This window comes from Penaeus vannamei, chromosome 20 (assembly GCF_042767895.1).
Source record: "Penaeus vannamei isolate JL-2024 chromosome 20, ASM4276789v1, whole genome shotgun sequence".
Classification (NCBI taxonomy): Eukaryota; Metazoa; Arthropoda; class Malacostraca; order Decapoda; family Penaeidae; genus Penaeus; species Penaeus vannamei.
In genome coordinates, this window is record NC_091568.1 from 21,324,892 (window position 1) to 21,344,292 (window position 19,401).

Sequence of the window (19,401 nt, forward strand, 5' to 3'; positions counted from 1 at the left end):
TTATTTCTTTTGTAAAATATGTATCTGATAATGATATTGTAAGACCCATCTTATAGTTCCAGTGGAAACAAATATTTGTTTTTTACATCCTTCTTTTAAGTGGATGAGCGAGGGAGGGAGAGAAGGAAAGAAGAAATTAAGTGCGTGCGTGTGTGTGTGTGTGTGTGTGCGCGCGCGCGCCGCGGGTCATGGCGGGCAGGAATAGGATTCCGAGCATTGAAATATTGTCATTCCTGAAGCTGGTATTCTTCCAGTAATGGCTCATGGATGGCTCATTCCATTCTTGTTTATAGATGAAAATAAAGTAAAAGCCCCTTTCTAATGCCGACGGACTCTAATAATCCTCCAAGAGCGTCGTGCACTCGTGGCAAGACACTCCTGTCAAGTCAGCCTTCAGCCAAATTCATGACAGCAAGTTCCCGTCACTCTGGCCCTCTGCCTGTTGCTCCCATGATGGCATGTTCACATCACCCGCCCCTCAAGCCAATTTCTTTCGTGACATGGCAGTCACGTTATGCGGATCATAGGGTTTGAGCCTACATATTTATCGGTGGTCACATGATGTTTGTATTGATAATTATAAATATGAAGGGAAGTTTGCTTTATGATTATTATCATCATCATTATTATCATTAATAGCATTAACATCATCATTATTATCATTAATAGCATTAACATCATCATTATCATCATTATGGTAATTATCGCCATAATTATCCTTAATATAATCATTATAAGAGCTATTATCTTAATTATTAATGTCATTTTCCTCATTATAACTATTTCTATAATGATAACAATAATGATAATTATTGTAATAATTATAATAACAATAATAGCGATATTATGAGTATTTCTACTATTAATATTATTTTTAATTATTATCATTATCGTTAGTATTATTGTTATTATCATGAAAATCATTAGAGTATTGTTGATGATTGCTATTATTGAATTAATTACGCAAATTATCATTATAATTATAATTTTATTATAATTATCCTAATTAATGCCATAATTATCCTAATTAATGTCATAATTATCATTATTATCGTCATTATTAATGGGATTATCATGAAAATTATCATAATTAGCCGAATTACCGCAATATTCATCATAATCATCCCATAAACTCGAAAAGGGTTTTTTTTTCGACCATATTCTCAAAAGGCTATATATCGCTAGATTTCGCCGTTATTTCGACTTTGGGGATTTTTATACTTTTAGCCTTTTTTTCATCATGGATGGGCTTTATGATTATTATCATCATCATTATTATCATTAATAGCATTAACATCACCATTATCATCATTATAGTAATTATCGCCATAATTAACCTAAATATAATCATTATCAGAGCTATTATCTTAATCATTAATGTCATTTTCCTCATTATAACTATTTCTATAATGATAATAACAATAATGATAATTTTAGAAATAATAACAACAGTAATAATTCTAATAACAATAATAGCGATATTATGATTATTTCTACTATTATTATTATTTTTAATTATTATCATTATCGTTAGTATTATTGTTATTATCCTGAAAATAATTAGAGTTTTGTTGATGATTGCTAATATCGCATTAATTAAGCAAATTATCATTATAATTATCATTTTATTATAATTATCCTAATTAATGTCATAATTATCCTAATTAATGTCATAATTATTATTATTATCGTCATTATTAATGGAATTATCATGAAAATCATCATAATTAGCCGAATTACTGCAGAAATCATCATAATCATCCCTTAAACTCTAAAAGGGGGGGGGGGGCTCGACCATATTCTCAAAAGGCTATATATCGCTAGATTTCGCCATTTTTTTCATTATGGATGGGCATTATGATTATTATTATCATCATTATTATCATTAATAGCATTAACATCATCATTATCATCATTATAGTAATTATCGCCATAATTATCCTTAATATAATCATTATCAGAGCTATTATCTTAATTATGAATGTCATTTTCCTCATTATAACTATTTCTATAATGATAATAACAATAATGATAATTTTAGAAATAATAACAAAAACAGTAATAATTATAATAACAATAATAGCGATATTATGATCATTTCTACTATTATTATTGTTTTTAATTATTATTATCGTTAGTATTATTGTTATTATCATGAAAATCATTAGAGGATTGTTGATGATTTCTATTATTGCATTAATTACGCAAATTATCATTATAATTATCATTTTATTATAATTATCCAAAGTGATGTCATAATTATCCTAATTAATGTCATAATTATCCTTATTATCGTCATTATTAATGGGATTATCATGAAAATCACCATAATAAGCCGAATTATTGCAGAAATCATCATAATCATCCCATAAACTCGAAAAGGGTTTTTTTTTCGACCATATTCTCGAAAGGCTATATATAACTAGATTTCGCCGTTTTTTTCGACTTTGGGGATTTTTATACTTTTAGCCTTTTTTCATTATGGATGGGCTTTATGATTATTATCATCGTCATTATTTTTATTAATAGCATTAACATCATTATCATCATTATAGTAATTATCGCCAAAATTACCCTTAATATAATCATTGTAAGAGCTATTATCTTAATTATTAATGTCATTGTCCTCATTATAACTATTTCTATAATGATAACAATGATAATCTTAGAAATAGTAACAACAGCAATAATTATAATAACAATAATAGCGATATTATGATCATATCTACTATTATTATTATTTTTAATTATTATCATTATCGTTAATATTATTGTTATTATCATGAAAATCATTAGAGTATTGTTGATGATTGCTATTATTGCATTAATTACGCAAATTATCATTATAATTATAATTTTATTATAATCATCCTAATTAATGTCATAATTATCCTAATTAATGTCATAATTATCATTATTATCGTCATTATTAATGGGATTATCATGAAAATCATCATATTTAGCCGAATTACTGCAGAAATCATCATAATCATCCCATAAATTCGAAAAGGTTTTTTTTCGACCATATTCTCAAAAGGCTATATATATATCGCTAGATTTCGCCGTTTTTTTCGACTTTGGGGATTTTTATACTTTTAGCCTTTTTTTCATTGTGGATGGGCTTTGTGATTATTATCATCATTATTATCATTAATAGCATTAACATCATCATTATCATCATTATAGTAATTATCACCGTAATTACCCTTAATGCAATCATTATTAGAGCTATTATCTTAATTATTAATCTCATTTTCCTCATTATAACTATTTCTATAATGATAATAACAACAATAATAATAAAGAAAATAACAACAGTAATAATTATAATAACAATAATAGCGATATTATGATTATCTCTACTATTATTATTATTTTTAGTTATTATCATTATCGTTAATATTATTGTTATTATCATGAAAATCATTAGAATATTGTTGATGATTGTTATTATTGCATTAATTACGCAAACTATCATTATAATTATCATTTTATTATAATTATCCTAATTAATGCCATAATAATCCTAATTAATGTCATAATTATCCTAATTAATGTCATAATTATCATTATTATCGTAATTATTAATGGGATTATCATGAAAATCATCATAATTAGCCGAATCACTGTAGAAATCATCATAATCATCCCATAAACTCGAAAAGTTTTTTTTTTTCGACCATATTCTCAAAAGGCTATCGCTAGATTTCGCCGTTTTTTCGAATTTGGGGATTTTTTTTTATACTTTTAGCCTTTTTTCATTATGGATGGACTTTATGATTATTATCATCATCTTTATTATCATTAATAGCATTAACATCATCATTGCCATCATTATAGTAATTATCGCCATAATTACCCTTAATATAATCATTATAAGAGCTATTATCTTAATTATTAATGTCATTTTCCTCATTATAACTATTTCTATAATGATAATAAAAATAATGATAATTTTATAAAAAATAAAAACAACAATCATAATTCTAATAGCAATAATAGCGATAGTATGATTATTTCTACTATTATTTTTTTTTTAAATTATTATCATTATCGTTAGTATTATTATTATCATGAAAATCATTAAAGGATTGTTGATGATTGCTATTATTGCATTAATTACACAAATTATCATTATAATTATCATTTTATTATAATTGTCCTAATCAATGTCATAATTATCCTAATTAATGTCATAATTATCATTATTATCGTCAGGTGGTGGCAGTAGTGGTAATGGTGCTGGTGGTGAAGGTGGTGGTTGCAGTTGTGGTAATGGTGCTGGTGGTGGAGGTGGTGATGGTGATGGTGGTGGCAGTGGTAGTAATGGTGCTGGTGGTGGAGGTGGTGGTGATAGTGGTGGAAGTGGTTGTGGTGGTGGTGGTGCAGGTGGTGGTGGCGGTGGTGATGATGCTGGTGGCGGTGCTGTTGCTGGTGAATGATGTAATGGTGATGGTGGTGATTGTGGAGGTGGTGATGGTGGTGGTGATTTTGGTGGAGGTGGTGGTGATTTTGGTGGAGGTGGTGTTGGTGATGATGGTAATAATGCTGGTGGTGGTGGTGCTGGTGGTGGCAGTGGTGGTAATGGTGCTAGTGGTGGAGGTGGTGGTGATAGTGCTGGTGGTGGAAGTGGTTGTGATGGTGCTGTACGTGGTGGTGGTAATGGTGGTGTTGGTGATGGTGCTCGTGGTGGTAATGGTGCTTGTGGTGAAGTTGGTGGTGATAGTGCTGGTGGTAGAGGTGGTGGTGGTGGTAATGGTGCTGGTGGTGACAGAGATGATAATGGTGCTGGTGGTGGAGGTGGTGGTGATAGTGGCGGTAATGGTGCTGGTGGTGGAGGTAGTGGTGATGATGTTGGTGGTGGCAGTGGTGGTAATGGTGCTGGTGGTGGAGGTAGTGGTGCTGGTGCTGGTGGTGGCGGTGGTTGTGGTTGTGGAGATACCGGTGCAGGTGGTGGTGGCGGTGCTAGTGATAACGCTGGTGGTGGAGGTGGTGGTGATGGTGCTGGTGATGATAGAGGTGGTTGTGGTGGTGGAAATGCCGGTGCTGGTGGTGAAGTTGGTGGTGATAGTGCTGGTGGTGGTGGTGGTGGTGACGATACTGGTGTTGGCAGTATTTTAATGGTGGTGCAGGTGGTGATGGCGGTAGTGGTGGAGGTGGTGGTGATGGTTCGTGTGGTGGAGGTGGTCGTGGTGGTGCTGTTGTTAGAGGTGGTGATGGTGGTGGTGCTGCTGGTGGTGGTGGAGGTGGTGGTAATGGTGCTGGTGGTGGAGGTGGTGATGTTGATGGTGGTGGCAGTGGTAGTAATGGTGCTGGTGGTGGAGGTGGTGGTGATAGTGGTGGAAGTGGTTGTGGTGGTGGTGGTTCAGGTGGTGATGGCGGTGGTGATGATGCTGGTGGTGGTGCTGTTGCTGGTGAATGATGTAATGGTGATTTTGGTGGTGATTGTGGAGGTGGTGATGGTGGTGGTGATTTTGGTGGAGGTGGTGTTGGTGATGATGGTAATAATGCTGGTGGTGGTGGTGCTGGTGGTGGCAGTGGTGGTAATGGTGCTAGTGGTGGAGGTGGTGGTGATAGTGCTGGTGGTGGAGATGGTGGAAGTGGTTGTGATGGTGCTGTACGTGGTGGTGGTGGTGGTAATGGTGGTGGTGGTGTTGGTTATGGTGCTCGTGGTGGTAATGGTGCTTGTGGTGAAGTTGGTGGTGATAGTGCTGGTGGTAGAGGTGGGGGTAATGGTGCTGGTGGTGGCAGAGGTGATAATGGTCCTGGTGGTGGAGGTGGTCGTGATAGTGGCGGTAATGGTGCTGGTGGTGGAGGTGGTGGTGATGATGTTGGTGGTGGCAGTGGTGGTAATGGTGCTGGTGGTGGAGGTAGTGCTGCTGGTGCTGGTGCTGGCGGTGGTTGTGGTTGTGGAGATACCGGTGCAGGTGGTGGTGGCGGTGCTAGTGATAACGCTGGTGGTGGAGGTGGTGGTGACGGTGCTGGTGTTGGTGCTGATGGTAGAGGTGGTGGTGGTGATAATGGTGCTGGTGGTGGCAGAGGTGGTAATGGTGATGGTGGTGGTGGAGGTGGATGAAGTGGTTGTGATGGTGGTGAAGGTGGTGGTGCAGGCGGTGATGGCGGTGGTGGTGGAGACGGTGGTGGTGGAGGTGTTGGTGCTAGTGGTGAAGGTGGTGGTAATAGTGCTGGTGGTGGAGGTGGTGGTGACGGTGCTGGTGGTTGTGATGGTGGTAGAGGTGGTGGTAGCGGTAAGGGTGCTGGTGATGGCAGTGGTGGTAGTGGTGCTGGTGGTGGCAGTGGTGGTAATGGTGCTGGTGGTGGCAGTGGTGGTAATGGTGCTGCTGGTGGAGGTGGTGGCGATGGTGGTAGCAGTGGTGGTAATGGGGCTGGTGGTGCACGTGATGGTGCTGGTGGTGGTGGTGGAAGTGGTTGTGATGTTGGTGCAAGTGGTGGTGATGGAGATGGTGGTTAGTGATAGTGCTGGTGGTTGAGGTGGTGGTGACGGTGCTGGTGTTGGTGCTAATGGTAGAGGTGGTGGTGATAATGGTGCTGGTGGTGGCAGAGGTGATAATGGTGCTGGTGGTGGAGGTGGTGGTGATAGTGGTGATAATGGTGCTGGTGGTGGAGGTGGTGGTGATGATGCTGGTGGTGGCAGTGTTAGTAATTGTGCTGGTGGTGGAGGTAGTGGTGGTGGTGGTGATGGCGCTGGTAGTGGAGGTGGTGGTGATGGTGCTGGTGATGATAGAGGTGGTTGAGGTGGTGGAGATGCCGGTTCTGGTGATGAAGGTGGTGGTGGAGGTGGTGGTGATAGTGCTGGTGGTGGAGGTGGTGGTGACGGTGCTGGTGGTGGTGGTGGTGGTGGTGTTGGGTTAGTGGTGGTGGTGGTGTTGGGGTAGTTGTGGTGGTGGTAGAGGTGGTGGTGGTGATGACGGTGCTTGTGGTGGTGATGGTGGTGCTGGCGGTGGCAGTGGTGGTAATTGTGCTGGTGGTGGAGGTGGTGGTGATAATGGTGGTAATGTTGCTGGTGGTCGTGGTGGTAATGATGCTGGTGGTGGCAGTGGTGGTAATGGTGCTGTTGGTGGAGGTGGTTGTCGTGGTGGAAGTGGTTGTGGTGGTGGTGTAGGTGGTGACGGCGGTGATGGTGGTGGTGGAGGTGGTGGTGATGGTAGAGGTGGTGGTGCTGGTGGTAATGGTGCTGGTGGTGGAGATGCCGGTGCTGGTGGTGGAGATGCCAGTGCTGGTGGCGAAGGTGGTGGTGGTGGTGGTTGTGTTGATAATGCTGGTGGTGGAGGTGGTGGTGACGGTGCTGGTTGTGGCAGTGTTTTAATGGTGGAGGGAGTGGTAGTGGTGTTGGAGGTGGGGGTGCTGGTGCTGGTGGTGACGGTGCTGGTGGTGGTGATGTTGCTGGTTGTGGAAGTGGTGGTGGCAGTGGTGGTAATGGTGCTGGTGGTGGAGGTAGTGGTGGCAGTTGTGGTAATGGTGCTGATGGTGGAGGTGGTGGTGATGGTGGTGGCACTGGTAGTAATGGTGCTGGTGGTGGTGCAGGTGGTGGTGGAGGTGGTGATGATGGTGGTGGTGGTGTTGGTGCTGGTGATTGATGTAATGGTGATGATGGTGGTGGTAGTGGTGATTTTAGTGGAGGTGGTGTTGGTGATGATGGTGGTAATAATGCTGGTGGTGCTGGTAGTGGCAGTGGTCGTAATGGTGCTGGTGGTGAAGGCGCTGGTGGTGGTAATGGTGCTGGTGGTGAAGGTGGTAGCAGTGGTGGTAATGGTGCTGGTGGTGGAGGTGGTGGTGCTGGTGGTGGCATTGGTGGTAATGGTGCTGGTGGTGGCATTGGTGGTAATGGTGCTGGTGGTGGCATTGGTGGTAATGGTGCTGGTGGTGGTGGTGGGAGTGGTGCTGGTTGTGGAGGTAATGGTGTTGGCATTGGTGGTAATGGTGGTGGTGGTGGAGGTGGTGGTGGTGGAAGTGGTTGTGATGGTGGAGGTGGTGGTGCAGGTGGTGATGGCGGTGGTGGTGGTCATGGTGCTCGCGGTGGAGGTGGTGGTGCTAGTGGTGAAGGTGGTGGTGATAGTGGTGATATCGGCAGTGGTGGTAATGGTCATGGTTGTGGCAGTGGTGGTAATGGTGCTGGTGGTGGCAGTGGTGGTAATTGTGCTGCTGGTGGTGCTGGTGCTGGTGGTGGCAGTGGTGGTAATGGTGATGGTGGTGGAGGTGGTGGTGCTGCTGGTGGTGGTGGAAGTGGTTGTGATGTAGGTAGTGCTGGTGGTTTGATGGTGCGTGTGGTGGAGGTGGTCGTGGTTTTGCTGGTGTTGGAGGTGGTGGTGATGGTGCTGGTGGTGGAGGCTGTGGTGCTGGTGGTGGTGATAGTGCTGGTGGTGGAGGTGGTAGTGATGGTGCTGGTGGTGCTGCTGGTGGTAGAGGTGGTAATGGACCTGGTGGTGATGGTGGCAGTAGTGGTAATTGGGCTGGTGGTGGAGGTGATGGTACTGGTGGTGGCAGTGGTGGTAATAATGCTGAAGGTGGATGTGTTGATGATGGTACTGGTGGTGGACGTGGTGCTAGTAGTGGAAGTGGTTGTGGTGGTGGTGCAGGTCGTGGTGGCGGTGATGGTGGTGCTGGTAGAGGTGGTGGTGCTGGTGTTGGTGATGCTGATGGTAATGGTGCTGGTGGTGGAGGTGGTGGTGGTGCTGGTGGTAATGGTACTGGTGGTGGCAATGGTGATAATGCTGTTGGTGGTGGTGATGGTGGTTGCAGTGGTGGTAATGGTGCGTGTGGTGGAGGTGGTCGTGGTTGTGCTGGTGTTGGAGGTGGTGATGGTGCTGGTGATGGTGGTGCGGGTGGTGGAGGTGGTCGTGATGGTGCTGGTAATAGTGCTGGTGGTGGAGGCGGTGGTGACGGTGCTGGCGGTGGTGCTGGTGGTAGAGGTGGTAATGGACCTGGTGGTGGTGGCGGTTGTTCTGGTGGTAGTGGTGGTAATGGGGCTGGTGGTGGAGGTGGTGGTGATGGTACTGGTGGTGGCATTGGTGGTAATGATGCTTATGGTGGATGTGTTGATGATAGTGTTGGTGGTGGAGGTGGTGCTTGTGGTGGAAGTGGTTGTGGTGGTGGTTGTGGTGGTGGTGCAGGTCGTGGTGGCGGTGCTGGTGGTGCTGGTGGTGACGATGGTGCTGGTAGAGATGGTGGTGCAGGTGGTGGCAATGCTGGTAATGGTGCTGTTTGGTGGTGATGGTGCTGGTGATGTAAGTGGTTGTGGTGCAGGTGATGGTGCGTGTGGTGGAGGTGGTCGTGGTGGTGCTGGTGTTGGAGGTGGTGATGGTGCTGGTAATGGTGCTGCTGGTGGTGGTGCGGGTGTTGGAGATGGTGCTGGTGGTGGAGGCGGTGGTGGTGCTGGTGGTGACGGTGCTGGCGGTAGAGGTAGTGGTGGCAATGGTGCTGGTGGTGGCAGTGGAGGTAATGGGGCTGGTGGTGGAGGTGGTGGTGACGGTACTGGTGGTGGCAGTGGTGGTAATGGGGCTGGTGGTGGAGGTGGTGGTGACGGTACTGGTGGTGGCAGTGGTGGTAATGATGCTGATGGTGGATGTGTTGATGATGGTGCTGGTGGTGGAGGTGGTGCTCGTGGTGGAAGTGGTTATGGTGGTGGTGTAGGTCGTGCTGGCGGTGCTGGTGGTAAAGGTGGTATCGATGGTGCTGGTGGTAATGGTGCTGGTGGTGGAGGTGGAGAGGCTGGTGTATTATAATGACAATGATAATGATGTTATTATTATTTCTATTGCCATTATTAGTATGAAAATTATTGGAATAGAGTTAATTATTGCTATTATTGCAGTAATTACCAAGATTATCATTATGATTATGATTTTATCATTATTATTGTCATTATCATTGTCATTATCATCATAATTATCATCGTTATTGTCAATAATAAAGGAATTATCACGTTTCTCTCAAAAGGCTATATTTTGCCGTTTTCTCGACTTTTGGAATTTTATTACTTCTGGCCTTTATTTCATTATAAATGGACTGAATGATAATTATTTTCATTATCATCATTACTGTCATCATTTTTATTATTATCATTATAGTCATTATCATCATGATTATCATTATTATTATCATCATTATTGTTGTTACAATAACCATTATGCTAATCATTATTGCAGTTATAATAATTATTGTGCTAATCATTATTGCTATTTTTATCATTATAACTATTTATATATTGATAATGCAATAATGATAATTATAATAATAATAATGATAATGACAATAATAATAATCATAATGACAATGATAATGATGTTATTATTTCTATTACCATTATTAGTATGAAAATTATTGGAATAGAGTTAAATATTGCTATTATTGCAGTAACTATCAAGATTATCAATATAATTATGATTTTATCATTATAATCATTATTATTGTCATTATCATTGTCATTATCATCATAATTATCATCATTATTGTCAATAATAAAGGAATTATCATGGAAATCATCATAATTACCTGAATTAATGTTCAAATCCTCATAATTACCATTAAAAAGCGAAAAGGGTTTTTGTAATACGCTAGATTTTTCCGTTTTTTCGACTTTTGGGATTTTATTACTTCTGGCCTTTATTTAATTATAAATGGACTGAATGATAAATATTACCATTATCCTTACTGTCATCATTTTTATGATTATTACAATTATAGTCATTATCATCATGATTGTCATTATTATTATCATTATTGCAGTTATAATAATAATTATGCTAATTATTGTTGCTATTTTTATCATTATAGCTATTTATATAATGATAATAGCAATAATGATAATCTTAGAAATAATAATGGCAATAATAATAATTATAATGACAATGATAATGATATTATTCTTATTTCAATTGCCATTATTAGTATGAAAATTATTGGAATAGAGTTAATTATTGCTATCACTTCAGTAATTATCAAAATTATCATTATGATTATTACCTGAAATAATGTTTAAATCCTCATAATTTACCATTAAAAATCAAAAACATTTTTTTTTTCAACGTTTCTCTCAAAAGGCTGTAATACGCTAGATTTTGCCGTTTTTTTCGACTTTTGGTATTTTAATTCTTCTACCCTTTATTTCATTATAAATGGACTGAATGATAATTATTATCATCACTATTATCATTACTGTCATCATTTTTATGATTATCATCATTATAATCATTATTATCATGATTATCAATATCATTATCATTATTATTGCAGTTGTAATAATTATTATGCCAATTATTATTGCTATTTTTATCATTATAACTATTTATATAATGATAATTTTAGAAATAATAATGACAATAATAATAATCATAATAACAATGATAATGACGTTATTATTATTTCTATTGCCATTATTAGTAAAAAAAATGGAATAGAGTTAATTATTGCTATTATTGCAGTAATTATCAAGTTTATCATTATAATTATGATTTTATTATTATCCTTATTATTGTCATTATCATTGTCATTATCATCATAATTGTCATCATTATTGTCAATAATAAAGGAATTATCATGGAAATCATCATAATTACCTGAATTAATGTTAAAATCCTCAGAATTACCATTAAAAAGCGAAAAGGGTTTTTTTTCGACGTTTCTCTCAAAAGGCTGTAATACGCTAGATTTTGCCGTTTTTTCGAATTTTAGGATTTTATTACTTCTGGCCTTTATTTCATTATAAATGGACTGAATGATAATTATTATCAGCATTATTATCATTACTGTCATTATTTTTAAGATTATTATCATTATAGTCATTATCATCATGATTATCATTATTATTATCATCATTATTGCAGTTATGATAATTATTATGCTAATTATTATTGCTATTTTTATCATTATAACTATTTTTATAATGATAATATCAATACTGATATTCTTAGAAATATTAATGACAATAATGATAATTATAATGACAATGATAATGATGTTATTTCTATTGCCAATACTAGTATGAAAATTATTGGAATAGAGTTAGTTATTCCTATTATTGCAGTAATTATCAAGATTATCATTATAATTATGATTTTATCATTATCATTATTATTGTCATTACCATTGTCATTATCATAATTGTCATCATTATTGTCAATAATAAAGGAATTTTTCGACTTTTGGGATTTTATTACTTCTGGCCTTTATTTCATTATAAATGGACTGAATGATAATTATCATCATTATTATCATTAATGTCATCATTTTTATGATTATTATCATTAGAGTCATTATCATCATGATTTTCATTATTATCATCATTATTGAAGTTATAATAATTATTATGCAAATTATTATTGCTATTTTCATCATTATAACTATTCATATAACGATAATAGCAATAATGATACTCTTAGAAATAATAATGACAATAATAATAATTATAATGACAATGATAATGATATTATTATTTCTATTGCCATTATTAGTATGAAAATTATTGGAATAGAGTTAATTATTGCTATTATTGCAGTAATTATCAAGATTATCATTATAATTATGGTCTTATCATTTTTATCATTATTATTGTCATTATCACTGTCATTATCATCATAATTATCATCATTATTGTCAATAATAAAGGAATTATCATGGAAATCATTACAATTGCCTGAGTTAATGTTAAAATCCTCATAATTACCATAAAAAAGCGAAAAGGTTTTTTTTCGACGTTTCTCTCATACGCTAGATTTTGCCGTTTTTTCGACTTTTAGGTATTTATTACTTCTGGCTTTTATTTCATTATAAGTGGACTGAATGATAATTATTATCATCATTATTATCATTACTGTCATCATTTTTATTATTATTATCATTATAGTCATTACCATCATGATTATCATTATTATTATCATCATTATTACAGATATAATAATAATTATGGTAATAATTATTGCTATTTTATCATTACAACTATTTATATAATGATAATAGCAATAATGATAATATTTGAAATAATGACTAACAATAATTATAATGACAATGATGATATTATTATTTCTATTTTCATTATTAGTATGAAAATTATTGGAATATAGTTAATCATTACTATTATTGCAGTAATTATGAAAATTATCATTATAATTATGATTTTATCATTATTATTGTCATTATCATTGTTATTATCATATTTATCATTATTATCAATAATAAAGGATTATCATGCAAATCATAATTACCTGAATTAATGTTAAAATCCTGATAATTACCATTAGAAAGCGAAAAGTTTTTTTTCGACGTTTCTCTCAAAGGGCTGTAATACGGTAGAATTTACCCTTTTTTCGACTTTTGGGATTTTATTACTTCTGGCCTTTTTATCCTTTTAAATGGAGTGAATGATAATTATCATCATTATTATCATTACTGTCATCGTTTTGAGGATTATTATCATTATATTCATTATCATCATGATTATTATTATTGTTATCATCATTATTGCAGTTATAATAATTATTATGCTAATTATTATTGTTATTTTTATCATCATAACTATTTATATAATGATAATAGCAATAATGATAATCTTAGAAATAATAATGACAATAATAATAATTATAATGACAATGATAATATTATTTTTTCTATTGTCATTATTAGTATGAAAATTATTGGAATAGAATTGATTATTGCTATTATTGCGGTAATTTTTAAGATTATCATTATAATTATGACTTTATCATTATTATCATTTTTATTGCCATTATCATTGTCATTATCATAATGATCATCTTCATTGTCAATAATGAAGGAATTATCATGGAAATTATCATAATTACCTGAATTAATGTTAAAATCCTAATAATTCCCATTAAAAACCTAAAAGTTTTTTTTTCGATGTTTCTCTCAAAAGGCTGTAATACTCTAGATTTTGCCCTTTTTCGACTTTTAGGAGTTTATTACTTCTAGCCTTTATTTCATTATAAATGGACTAAATGAAAATTATTATCATTATCGTTACTGTCATCGTTTTTATGATTATCATTATAGTCATTATCATCATGATTATAATTATTATTATCATCATTATTGCAGTTATAATAATTATTATGCTAATTATTATTGCAATTTTTATCATTATAACTATTTATATAATGATAATAGCAATAATGATAATATTAGAAATAATAATGGCAATAATAATAATTATAATGACAATGATAATGATATTATTATTATTTCAATTGCCATTATTAGTATGAAAATTATTGGAATAGAGCTAATTATTGCTATCATTGTAGTAATTATAAAAATTATCATTATGATTATGATTTTATCATCATTCTCATTATTATTGTCGTTATCGTCATTATCATCATAATTATCATCATTATTGTCAATAATAAAGGAATTATCATGGAAATCATCATAATTACCTGATTTAATGTTAAAATCCTCATAATCACCATTAAAAAGCGAAAAGTTTTTTTTCGACGTTTCTCTCAAAAGGCTGTAATACGCTAGATTTTGCCCTTTTTCGACTTTTAGGAGTTTATTACTTCTAGCCTTTATTTCATTATAAATGGACTGAATGAAAATTATTATCATTATCATTACTGTCATCGTTTTTATGATTATCATTATAGTCATTATCATCATGATTATAATTATTATTATCATCATTATTGCAGTTATAATAATTATTATGCTAATTATTATTGCCATTTTTATCATTATAACTATTTATATAATGATAATAGCAATAATGATAATATTAGAAATAATAATGGCAATAATAATCATTATAATGATAATGATAATGATATTATTATTTCAATTGCCATTATTAGTATGAAAATTATTGGAATAGAGCTAATTATTGCTATCATTGTAGTAATTATAAAAATTATCATTATGATTATGATTTTATCATTATTCTCATTATTATTGTCATTATCGTCATTATCATCATAATTATCATCATTATTGTCAATAATAAAGGAATTATCATGGAAATCATCATAATTACCTGATTTAATGTTAAAATCCTCATAATCACCATTAAAAAGCAAAAAGTTTTTTTTCAACATTTCACTCAAAAGGCTGTAATACGCTAGATTTTGCCGTTTTTTCGACCTTTGGTATTTTATTTCTTCTGGCCTTTATTTCATTATAAATGGACTGAATGATCATTATTATCATCATTATCATTACTGTCAACCTTTTTGCATCATTATTGCAGTTATAATTATTAATATGCTAATTATTATTGCTATTTTTATCATTATAACTATTTATGTAATTATATAATGATAATAATAATAATCATAATGACAATGATAATGACGTTATTATTATTTCTATTGCCATTATTAGTAAAAAAATATATATATATTGGAATAGAGTTAATTATTGCTATTATTGCATTAATTATCAAGTTCATCATCATAATTATGATTTTATCATTATCATTAATATTGTCATCATTGCCATTATCATCATAATTCTCATCATTATTGTTAATAATAAAGGAATTATCATGGAAATCATCATAATTACCTGAATTAATGCTAGAATCCTCAAAATTACCATTAAAAAGCGGAAAGTTTTTTTATGACTTTTCTCTCAAAAGGCTGTAATACGCTAGATTTATCCGTTTTTTTCCTTAGAAATGGACTGAATGATAATTATTATCATCATTCTTATGATTATTATAATTATAGTCATTATCATCATAATTATCATTATTATTATCATCATTATTGCAGTTATAATAATTATTATGCTAATTATTATTGCTATTTTTATCATTATAACTATCTATATAATGATAATAGCAATAATGATAATCTTAGAAATAATAATGACAATAATAATAATTATAATGACAATGATAATGATATTATGATTTCTATTGCCATTATTAGTTTGAAAATTATTGGAATAGAGTTAATTATTGCAATTATTGCAGTAATTATCAAGATTATCATTATAATGATGATTTTATAATTATTATCATTAGTATTGTCATTATCATTGTCATTATCATCATAATTATCATTATTGTCAATAATAAAGGAATTGTCATGGAAATCATCACAATTACCTGAATCAATGTTAAAATCCTCATAATTACCATTAAAAAGCGATAAGGGTTTTTCGACGTTTCTCTCATAAGGCTGTAATACGCTAGATTTTGCCGTTATCTCGGCTTTTGGGATTTTATTACTTCTGGCCTATATTTCATTATAAATGGACTGAATGATAATTATTATCATCTTTATTATTATTACTGTCATCATTTTTATGATTATTATTATTATAGTCATTATCATCATGATTATCATTATTATCATCATTATTGCAGTTATTATAATTATTATGCTAATTATTATTGCTATTTTTTATAAATATAACTATTTATATAATGATAATAGCAATAATGATAATCTTAAAAAATAATAATGACAATAATAATAATTATAATGACAATGATAATTATATTATCATTTCCATTGCCTAATATTAGTATGGAAATTATTGGAATATAGTTAATCATTACTATTATTGCAGTAATTATCAAGATTATCATAACAATTATGATTTTATCATTATTATCATTATTATTGTCATTATCATTGTCATTATCATAATTATCATTATTGTCAATAATAAGGGATTATCATGGAAATCATAATAATTACCTGAATTAATGTTAAAATCCTGATAATTACCATAAGAAAGCGAAAAGTTTTTTTTCAACGTTTATCTCTAAAGGCTGTAATACGTTAGAATTTGCCGTTTTTTCGACTTTTGGGATTTTATTACTACTGGCCTTTATATCCTTTCAAATGGAGTGAATGATAATTATCATCATCATTATTATCATTACTGTCATCATTTTGAGGATTATTATCATTACATTCATTATCATCATGATTATTATTATTGTTATCATCATTATGTCAGTTATATTAATTATGCTAATTATTATTGTTATTTTTATCATCATAACTATTTACATAATGATAAGAGCAGTAATGAAAATCTTAGATATAATAATGACAATAATAATGATTATAATGACAATGATAATGATATTATTTCTATTGCCATTATTAGTATGAAAATTATTGGAATAGAGTTAATTATTGCAGTAATTATCAAGATTATCATTATAATTATGACTTTATCATTATTATCATTATTATTGTCATTATCATTGTCATTATCATCATAATCATTATTGTCAATAATAAAGGAATTTTCATGGAAATCATCATAATTACCTGAAATAAAGTTGAAATCATCATAATTACCATATAATAATAATAGCAATAATGATAATCTTAGAAATAATAATGACAATAATAACAATCATAATGACAATGATAATGATGTTATTATTATTTCTATTGCCATTATTAGTATGAAAATTATTGGAATAGAGTTAATTATTGCTATCATTGAAGTAATTATCAAGATTCTCATTATATTTATGATTATATCATTATTATCATTATTTTTGCTATTAACATTGTCATTATCATCATAATTATCATCAGTATTGTCAATAATAAAGGAATTATCATGGAAATCATCATAATTACCTGAAGTAAAGTTAAAATCCTTATAATTACCATTTAAAAGCGAAAAGTTTTTTTTTTTAACTACGTTTCTCTCAAAAGCCTGTAATACACTATATTTTGCCGTTTTACGACTTTTGGGATTTCATTACTTCTGGCCTTTATTTCATTATAAATGGACTGAATGATAATTATTATCGTCATTATTATCATTACTGTCATCATTTTTATGATTATTATCATTATAGTCATCATCATCATTATCATCATTATCATTATGATCATTATTGCAGTTATCATAATTATTATGCTAATTATCATTGCTATTTTTATTATTATAACTATTTATATAATGATAATAGCAATATTGATAATCGTAAAAATAATAAAGACAATAATGATAATTATAATGACAATGATGATGATGTTATTATTATTTCTATTGCTATTACTTGTATGAAAATTATTGGAATAGAGTTAATTATTGCAATCTTTGCAGTAATTATCAAGATTTTCATTATATTATCATTTTATCATTATCATTATTAATGTCATAATCATTGTCATTATCATCATAATTATCATCATTATTGTCAATAATAAAGGAATTACCATGGAAATCATCATAATTACCTGAATTAAAGTTAAAATCCTCATAATTACCATTAAAAAGCGAAAAGGTTTTCCTTGCCGTTTTTTTCTCGACTTTTGGGGTTTTATTATTACTTCTGGCCTTTATTTCATTATAAATGGACTGAATGATAATTATCATCATCATTATTATCATTACGGTCATCATTTTGAGGATTATTATCATTATAGTCATTATTATGATAATCATTATTATTATCATTATTGCAGTTATAATAATTATTATGCTAATTATTATTGCCTTTTTCATCATTATAACTATTTATATAATGATAATAGCAATAATGATAATCTTAGAAATAATATTGACAATAATAATAATTATAATGACAATGATAATGATGTTAATGTTATTTCTATTACCAATGTTATTATGAAAATTATTGGAATAGAGTTAATTATATCTATTTTTGCAGTAATTATCAAGACTATCATTATAGTTATGATTTTATCATTATCATTATTATTGTCATTATCATTGTAATTATCATCATAATTATCATTATTGTGAATAATAAAGGAGTTATCATGGAAATCATCATAATTACCTGAATTAATGCAAAAATCCTCATAATTACCATTAAAAAGCGAAAAGGGTTTTTTTGACGTTCCTCTCAAAAGGCTAGATTTTCCCGTTTTTTCAACTTTTGGGATTTTATTACTTCTGGCTTTAATTTCATTATAAATGACTGAATGATAATTATCCTCATCATTATCATTACTGTCATTATTTTTATGATTATTATCATTATAGTCATTATCATTGTAAAGAAATTTCGGCTATTTTATTTATATTCTTAATTTGTTTCGCTCGCGAATACGTGGCGAGCGAAATGCTTCGTCCGAATCCTGGTCGAATCAAGGTTCGCTCGGGAGCCTTGGTTTCGGGTTGTGGGTACGGGGGTCCTCACTCGACCCGACCATTGCCTTGAGGTGAGGTGTTCTCCCCGTGCTATTTTTGAATTTTATTTATTTATTTTTTGTGAAATTGTATCTGTATACATAAACAAAAGTGTATTTTTTGAACACAGGCAATTGAACCTACTCGTGGAGGAGGCTTCTTTTTAGATATTCATTAATGGGAATAATTTGAAGAATTGAGTCCACGTGGCCACGCGACACTGAACAAGACTGTATTGTGTCATGGACTAAGAGAAGAAAGGAATGTTTCCTCTGTATTTCTTTG